Source organism: Tachyglossus aculeatus, chromosome 12, assembly GCF_015852505.1.
Source record: "Tachyglossus aculeatus isolate mTacAcu1 chromosome 12, mTacAcu1.pri, whole genome shotgun sequence".
Lineage (NCBI taxonomy): Eukaryota > Metazoa > Chordata > Mammalia > Monotremata > Tachyglossidae > Tachyglossus > Tachyglossus aculeatus.
Window position 1 is genome coordinate 36,528,852 of NC_052077.1, and position 9,554 is coordinate 36,538,405.

Here is a 9,554-nt window from a genome sequence, read left to right on the forward strand (position 1 = left end):
AATTAATTACAGATCTGTACATAAGTGAGGTGGGGCTGGGTGGGGGAAACAAATAAAGGGAGCAAATCAGGGTGATGCAGAAGGGAATGGGGAACAAAGGAAAGGAGGGCTTAATCAGGGAAGGCTTCTTGGAGGAGATTTGCCTTCATTAAGGCTTCAAAGTTGGGGAGAGTAATTCTCTGTTGGATTTGAGAAAGGAGGGTGTTTCAGGTCAGAGGCAAGATGTGGACGAGAGATTGGCGGCGAGATAGACAAGAACATAACCTCTTAGTGGGCAGAAACTGAGTCTAATTTTTTTAAATGTTATTTGTTAAGCGCCAGGCAATGTTCTAAGCGCTGGAATAAATACAAAGTAATCAGGTCTGACACAGTCCATATCCTACATGGGCCTCACAGTCTTAGTCCTAATTTTACAGGTGAGGTAACTGAGGCACAGAGATTTGAAGTGACTTGGCCAAGGTCACACAGCAGACGAGTGACAGAGCCAGGATTAGAACCTAGGTCCTTCTGGCTTCCATGCCCGAGCTCTATCCACCAGGCCACGCTGCTTCTACTGAGCCTATTTAATCTCCTCCAGTATCCAGACAGCACTATTGATCAGGAGAAGTCTTAAAGTCAGCTTTGTCATGATGAGTCAGTCAATTGTATTTATTGAGCTCTTACTGTGTGCAGAGCACTATATTAAGCACTTGGAAGAGTACAATATGACAATAAACAGATACATTCTCTGCCCACAATGAGCTTACAGTTTAGAGGGGGAGACAGGCATTAATATAAATAAATAAATTACAGATGTGTACTTAACTGTGAGCTTTCTGAACTGTAACTGTTCAGTGAAGTGAATTGTAACTTTCTAGACTGTGAGCCCATTTTTCCCCCTCGTCCCCCTCTCTATCCCCCCCATCTTACCTCCTTCCCTTCCCCACAGCACCTGTATATATGTTTGTACATATTTATTATTCTATTTATTTATTTATTTTACTTGTACATATCTATTCTATTTATTTTATTTTGTTAGTATGTTTGGTTTTGTTCTCTTGTCTCCCCCTTCTAGACTGTGAGCCCACTGTTGGGTAGGGACTGTCTCTATATGTTGCCAACTTGTACTTCCCAAGCGCTTAGTACAGTGCTCTGCACACAGTAAGTACTCAATAAATACGATTGATTGATTGATTGACTGTCTCTATATGTTGCCAACTTGTACTTCCCAAACGCTTAGTACAGTGCTCTGCACATAGTAAGTGCTCAATAAATACTGTTGAATAAATGAATGAACTGCTGTGGGTCTGAGGAGGGGGGATGAATAAAGGGAGCAAGTCAGGGTGATGCAGAATGGAGTGGAAGAAGAGGAAAGGAGAGCTTAGTCAGGGAAGGCCTCTTGGAGAAGATGTAATTGACTGGGCTATGAGGAGGGAGGGTGTTCCGAGCCAGAGGCAGGACATGGGCGAGGGATCGGCGGTGAGGCAGACAAAGCACTGAGAGACTACACAAAGTAAGCGCTCAATAAATACGATTGATTGAATGAATGAATGAATCAATCAATCAATAGATATGACCCCTGGCCACTGGGGGCTTCCAGTCTAGTGGAAGTGCTTACAGCCCCTAGTAATAGCAAGCAGTTGCTTTGACTTGCAATGACCTGTCCTCAACGTGATGAGACAGACCGGATTAAAGCAATTTTGATTCCATTTTTCCTCTGCCAAAAATTCACGAAGGTATCATGCATTGTACACAGTAGGTGCTCAGTGCCCCTCTCAGGATGGCATCTGGAGAGTTTCCGATATTCTACCAGTCTCGGCTACAGGAGGGAGAGTCAAGCAGAGGCAGACCCATTCCATTCCTAGCTTGGGCAGTGGCTAGCGAGTGGAAGGCAATTTGCTACAAGTCAAAACTCACCTGTGCTGGGCAGTAGCAGCAGGGGAGAGAGAGAAGGGTGGAGACTTGAGTTTACTGTGTGGAAGGAGGCAGTGGTAAACCACTTCTGGATTTTTACCAAGAAAACTCTGTGGATCCACTGCCGGAATGATTTCGGATGGAGGTGGGACGTTCTGGGAGAGATGTGTCCATGGAGTCGCTACTGGTCGGAGATGACTCGACAGCGTAAGACAAGAGAAGGTGCTCAGTAAATTCCATAGATTAATTGATTGATTGATTTGTGCTGTCAGAGAAGAAGTCGGAGATGTTATCTAGGACATCCCTATTAACAAGACGAAAGTCAACTCTGTGCCTCCAAGCAACCTGTTGCCAGTGGAAACAGAATACCAAGCTGGATGATCTGCTGACTCAAATTTATATCCGTCCTTTGGTGGGACTTGGCCGGAGAAATGTTCTTTCCCATCTCCACAGGGGAACAGAATGACCCAAGATCAGAATTACCTTCCCATCAGGATCCTCCTGTCCCCCAATAGCATTTCCTCAGCAGTTTACAAACCCCACTCTCGTCAACTGCTCTTTACCAGGTTAGGATGTTCCCTGGACCCGGAGGATTCTGAAGTTAACAAAAACATGATAGAGGATAAAGGACCTCGGGATTTTTTCGCTGTGCTCCAATCTGAACGTTTGTTTGTAGGGAATTGTTCACTTGGATTCCCTTCCTAGCTCAGAATTTAACATTTTCCAGCTGACACTGTGCAAGGCAAGAAAATATATCATGATTAACTTGACAGATGACTCTGAACCCACCACGGCTGCTTGGGAATTTTCCCTTCGACTATATTACTTAGGACAAGTTTATGTACCAAATAAAGGAGAAACTTAATTTATTTGACGGCAAGTGTAAGGGCTTTGCACTCCACTTACAAGAAGCCAGAGGATATTTTAATTACGTTTCTGTAGTTCGTGCAAAAGGTGGTCTTGACTCTCCTTAGGTCACACAGGACCTTTTCTCCCTTTTTTTTTGGAGCTGATTTGAAAACATCTTGGGCCAGGCAATCAATCAAACAATCAATGGAATTTATTGAGTGCTTATTGTGAATCGAGCATTATATGAAGAAAAAGCAGAGTGTGGTCGGTGCCTTCTAGGAAATTCAAGAAAGTCTGTTGGGTGGATATGGTTAAAAAGCTCAGATGGAGCCAAAATAGGCGACTAGAAAGAAAAGAATGAGATACGGAGAATGGCGAAGACGAGAAGAAATCAAAGTAGGTTTAAAGGAAATTGGGCAGTGCACCGAATTCATTCAGTCATATTTATTGAGCATATACTGGCAGCACTTCTACTATCTGTAATATATGAGTAGGATTTATTGAGTGCATACTGTATGCAGAGCACAGTACTGAGTACTGAGGAAATTCCAATTGAGTTAGTAGGCATGATTGCTGCCCTCAAGGAGCTTACAGTCCAGTGGGGGATACAGACACTAAAATAAATTAGAGATGAGGAGTTAATGGGGTTAGAGAATCAGTCTGGTTTAGTGGAAAGAGCACAGGCCTGGGAGTCTTGGGTTTTAATCGTGTTTCCACCACTTGTCTGCTGTGTGATCTTGAGCAAGTCACTTATAAGCAGAAGCAGCGTCGCTCAGTGGAAAGAGCGTGGGCTTGGGAGTCTGAGGTCATGGGTTTGAATCCCGGCTCTGCCACTTGTCAGCTGTGTGACTTTGGGCAAGTCACTTCACTTCTCTGTGCCTCAGTTACCTCATCTGTAAAATGGGGATTAAGACTATGAGCCCCACTTGAGACAACTGATCACCTTGTATCCTCCCCAGTGCTTGGAACAGTGCTTTGCACATAGTAAGTGCTTAACAAATGCCATTATAATTATTATTATGACTTCTCTGGGCCTCAGTTACCTCATCTGTAAAATGGGGATTCAATGCCTGTTCTCCCTTCTACTTAGACTGTGAGCCCCATTTGGGACCTGATTATCTTTTATCTACCCCAGCATTTAGTACAACAGTGCTTGGCACTTAACAAATATCTCAATCATTAATAGAGTATAAAGATGGATTTATAAGTTCCAAAAGGGGAGCATGAGTAGCCAAGGCCTTAGTCAGTCAGTCAGTCATATTTATTGAGCACTTACTGTGGGCAGAACACTCTATAAAGTGCTTGGGAGAGTACAATATAGCAGACAAATCATTATTATTATTGTTATTAATAGCAAGTCACTTAACTTCTCTGTGCCTCAGTTACCTCATCTGTAAAATGGAGATTAAAACTGTGAGCCCCCCGTGGGACAACCTGATCATCTTGTAACTTCCCCAGCGCTTAGAACAGTGCTTTGCTCGTAGTAAACACTTAACAAATACCATTATTATTATTATTATTATTAATGATGATGATGATGGTATTTAAGTGCTTCCTATGTGTCAGGCACTGTTCGGAGCGCTGGGGTAGATACAAGCTAACCAGGTTGGACAGAGTTCCTGTCTCACATGGGGCTCACAGTCTTCATCCCCATTTTACAGATGAGGTAACTGAGGCACAGAGAAATTTAGTGACTTGTCCAAGGTCATAGAGCAGATAAGTGGCTGCCCACAACAAGCTTATAGTCTAGAGGGACAAGGTGCCTACCCTTCAGTGTGATTTGGGGTTCTGAATATTCCTTTCTCTGTGGCTGCTGCCATGACCGTTACTGCTGAGACTGTGAGCTGTAAAAAGCCCCAAACTCTAATTCTTTAACAACTTACCCTATCACTATTCTTGCATATGTTATCATTAGGGGCTTTAATAAATCAGAGAAGCAGTGTGGCTTAGTGGAAAGAGCCCAGGCTTGGGAGTCAGAGGTCGTGGGTTCTAATGCCGGCTCTGCCATTTATCAACTGTGTGGCCTTGAGCAAGTCACTTCACTTCTCTGGTCCTCAGCTCCCTCATCTGTAAAATGGGGATGAAGACTGTGAGCCCCGCATCGGACAACCTGATTACCTTGTAACCCCCCAGCACTCAGAACAGTGCTTGGCACACAGTAAGCGCTTAAATACCATCATCATCATTATTATTATTGTTTGAGGGTTTTCATAGCTTTCTCCTTCCTCCTTTGCCTGTCACCATCCCCTCTTCCCTCCCTTACTCTTAGATTGTGAGTCTCTTGACGGCTAGAGACTGTATCTAAGAATTATTATAATAAGAATAATAATAATGGTGGAATTCATTAAGCACTTACTATGTGTCAAGCACCGTTCTAAGCCCTGGAGTATATATAAGCTAATCAAGTTGGACACAATCCCTGTCCCTCATGAGGCTCACAGTCTTAATCCCCATTTTCCAGGTGAGGTAACTGAGGCACAGAGAAGTGAAGAGACTTGTCCAGGGTCACACAGCAGACAAGTAGCAGAGCTGGGATTAGAATCCAGATTCTTCTGATGCCCAGGTCCGCGCTCTACCCACTAGGCCATGCTGCTTCCCTAACTTTCAACTGTGTATTTTGTCCCAGGGTTTAGAACAGTATTCTGCACACAGTAAGCATTTAACCAGCATAGGCCATTCAGGCAGCTGATGTGCCCAGCTCAGGATAGTGGTAATAGAAATAGCAGCAGCAACAGCAGAAATAGAAGCAAGAGCAGTAGCAGTAGCCTGTTGGGTAGGGCTTGTCTCTATTTGTTGACAAATTGTACTTTCCAAGCGCTTAGTACAGTGTTCTAAACAAAGTAAGCGCTCAATAAATATGATTGAGTGAATGAATAAATGGGTAGTAGCAACAGTAACAATTGATTGTAATCTCCTTGAGGACAGGGATGTGTCTACTTACTCTACTGTACTTTCCCAAGGGTTTAGTACAGTGCTCTGCACATAATCAATCGTATTTATTGAGCACTTACTGTGAGCGAACATTATAATCTACATTTGGAAGAGTACAAGACAATGGAGTTGGCAGACATGTCCCCCATTCAATAAATTGTCTTATGCTGTTGAGTTGTCTCTGACCCATAGCGATGCCATGGACACATCTCTTCCAGAATGCCCCACCGCCATCTGCAATCGTTCTGGGAGTGTGTCCATAGAGTTTTCTTGGTAAAAATCCAGAAGTGATTTACCATTGCCTCCTTCCGTGCAGTAAACTTGAGTATCCCCCCTTGACTCTCTTCCATGCTGCTACTGCCCAGCATGGGTGAGTTTTGACTTTTAGCAGATTGCCTTCCACTCACTAGCCACTGCCCAAGCTAGGAACAGGAATGGATATGCCACTGCTTGATTCTCTCTCCCGTAGTTGAAACTGGTAGAGTACTGGAAACTCTCCAAGTGTGGCACTGAGAGGGGGGTCAATAAATACCATTTATTAATTGATTGATTGAACCCAGATCTTTTAACTCCCACTCCTGTGCTCTTTCCACTCCTATTTATCAATCAACAAATCAGGAATCAGTCAATGGTATTTATTACGTGCTTACTGTGTGTGGAGCACTGTACTAAGCTCTTGGGAGAGTACAATACAATGGAGTTGATAGACATGATCTCTGCCCTCAAGGAGCTTTTTTATGGTATTTGTTAAACACTTACTTTGGGTCAAACACATTTCTAAGTGCTGAGGTACATGCAAGTTAATTAAGTTGGACACAGTCCCTGTCCAGTAAGGGCCTTACAGTCAAAGTAGGAGGGAGAACAGGTATTTATTTAAGCCTTATTTTACAGGTGAGAAAACTGAGGCACAGAGAAGTGACTTGCCCAAGGTCCCACAGCAAGGAATTGGCAAAGTTGGGATGAGAACCCAGGTCCTACCGTTCCCAGGACTGTGCTTCTTCCTAGGCCACTCTGCTTACAACCTAGGGGCCGAGGGATTGATTGACTGATAGTAGTAGTAATAGTAGCAGCAGCAGTTAGTAGTAGTGGTAAGGAAGCCAAGAAAGCAGCATGGCCTAGTAGAAAGAGCCCGGGCCTGGCAGTCAAAAGGACCTGGGTTCTAATCCCAGCTCTGCCACATGTCTGCTGTGTGACTTTGGGCAAGTCACTTCACTTCTCTGGGCCTCAGTGACCTCATCTGTTAAATGGAGATTGAGACTGTGAGCCCCATGTGGGACAGGGACTATGTCCAACCTAATTTGCTTGTATCCACCCCAGTGCTTAGAACAGTATAGTAAGTGCTTAACAAGTACCATAGTAATAATAATAATTATTATTATTATTGAGTGGAATGGAACATCAGAGATGAACAAATTGCAAGTCATCTAAGGCTAGAACTTTGCCCCAGGTCACTTGGGAAGAATTTTCCCAACAATTTTCCCAAGATGTCACTTGACCCTTTCCCAATCATTTTCTCCCCCTTCCCATGGCAGTTAGCTCGCACTGAGATTTCCCACTTGTGGCAGTATCTGCAAGTCATCCCCCCCACCACTTTACCTCCTTCCCCTCCCCACAGCACCTGTATATATGTATATATGTTTGTATGTATTTATTACTCTATTTTATTTGTACAAATTTATTCTATTATTTTATTTTGTTAATATGTTTTGTTTTGTTTTCTGTCTCCCCCTTCTAGACTGTGAGCCCACTGTTGGGTAAGGACAGTCTCTGTATGTTGCCAACTTGTACTTCCCAAGCGCTTAGTACAGTGCTCTGCACACAGTAAGCACTCAATAAATACGATTGATGATGATGATGATGATGATGATGATGATGATGAAGTCAGGCCCCGGTAGCCCCACGCTCCCCCGACGTGAATTTAAAGCGGCTCCATCTGTTCCAGTGGCTTGAATCGTGCTGAACCCAGGACAGCAGAGTGAACTCCAAAGAGCTGGTCGGGTGGAACGTCTTGGAAACAACCTACTGAGAAAATGATTTTTAATTGGAAAAGGGTGATTTTTTCCGAGTAATTGGACCCAAGTGGAAACGAAGCTTTTTTCGAAACTGAATTACGCAAAAATATTTGCAGAATGATGTCAAGCTGTTGGTATAATCAATAGACAGTCAGGGCATTATTCACAACCTGATACACACCTCCCATTCCCCTCGTCCCCTATTGCTCCCTAATAGCATCTTTTGGCTGTGAGATGAATACACAAAGGGAATGGCGTGCAAGAGATTCTGGGGAAAAAGGGTATCATGGAAAAAGTAATTTAAAAACACAATGCACTAAATGTTTGATCTGTGTGTATGCGTGCCTGTGTGCGTGTGTGTGCGTGTGTGTGTGTGTGTGTGTGTGCGCGCGCACTTCATTTATTCTTGGGCTGTGCGGTCGAGAATCAATTAATCAACCAATCAATAAGAGAAGCAGCGTGGCCTAGTGGATAGAGCACAGGCCTGGGAGTCTTAGATTAGCATATTTAAACATATAATCAGGAGGACTAATTCTCTGGAGAAGACGCTAGTGCTAGGAAAAGTCCTGGGAAAACGTGGAAGAGGCAGACCAACAGCTAGATGGATAGAGAAAGAGCCCGGGCTTTGGAGTCGGAGGTCATGGATCCAAATCCTGACTCCACCAATTGTCAGCTTTGTGACTTTGGGCAAGTCACTTAACTTCTCTGTGCTTCAGTTCCCTCATCTGTAAAATGGGGATGAAGACTGTGAGCCCCCCGTGGAACAACCTGATCACCTTGTAACCTCCCCAGTGCTTAGAACAGTGCTTTGCACATAGTAAGCACTTAATAAATGCCATCATTATAATTATTATTATAGAAACCGTAACAATGATAACAAAAGAACCGTTAACAAGGTTACAGATTAAGGCAGAAGACGGGACATTCTGGAGAAAATATATCTATAGAGTCGCTATGAATCAGAAATGACTTGATGGCACTTGATAATAATAATAAGTCCTCAATAAGTATGGCTGAATGATTAATTCATTCATTTAATCATTCAAGAATGAACTAAACCCTTGGAACAGCACAATACTGTAGAGTTCATTCATTCATTCATTCATTCAGTTGTATTTATTGAGCACTTACTGTGTGCAGAGCACTGTACTAAGTGCTTGAGAAGTACAAATTGGCAACACATGGAGATGGTCCCTACCCAACAACGGGCTCGCAGTCTAGAAGGGGGAGACAGATAACAAAACAAAACAAGTAGACAGGTGCCAATACCATCAGAATTGGTAGAGTTGGTAGAAAAGTTCCCTGCCCACAAGAAGCTTAAGTGACCTGCACTGCAAACATATAGGCTGACCCTGCAGTGAAAGGGGAAAGATAGAGGTGGCATGGGCATCTCCACTCACCACCCCCTGATTAGGGTTAGACATGTGGCTTATGGGAATGTGGGCTATTCCAGGTGTGATGAGAGCCAGGCCACAGATCCTCATCTAGCAGAGATGGCTTCCAGGAGACAAGTTATATCTTGACCCAAATCCTCAAACCCATTCCTGCATCACCTGACCGCCTCTGCCCCTTTTAGTCATGCTAACCAGGCCTTTTCAGATTCCCTTATTTCCAATGTCTTTCCTCCTGCCTTCCCATCTTCCTGTCTATCCTGATGTCAGGAGTGTCATAGGTCACTGTTGTAATCCTCCCTACCCCCCATTCAGTCCTGATTGAGAAACATTCCTGATAAAGAGGAGCAGAGTGGCCTAGTGGATAGAGCACGGGCCTGAGAGCCAGAAGGACCTGGGCTCTAATCCTGGCTCCGCCACTTGTCTTCTGTACAACCTTGTCACTTAACTTCTCTGTGCCTCAGTTACCTCATCTGTA

General features: G+C 43.9%; 1 non-coding gene across 1 annotated transcript; it reads left to right on the plus strand.

Annotated features, from left to right (window-relative positions):
• Window positions 1-1,748: 1,748 nt before the first annotated feature.
• Window positions 1,749-1,886, plus strand: LOC119936014. The gene has a single exon (XR_005453608.1). It is a non-coding gene; the product is annotated as a small nucleolar RNA SNORA7 (small nucleolar RNA).
• Window positions 1,887-9,554: the final 7,668 nt, after the last annotated feature.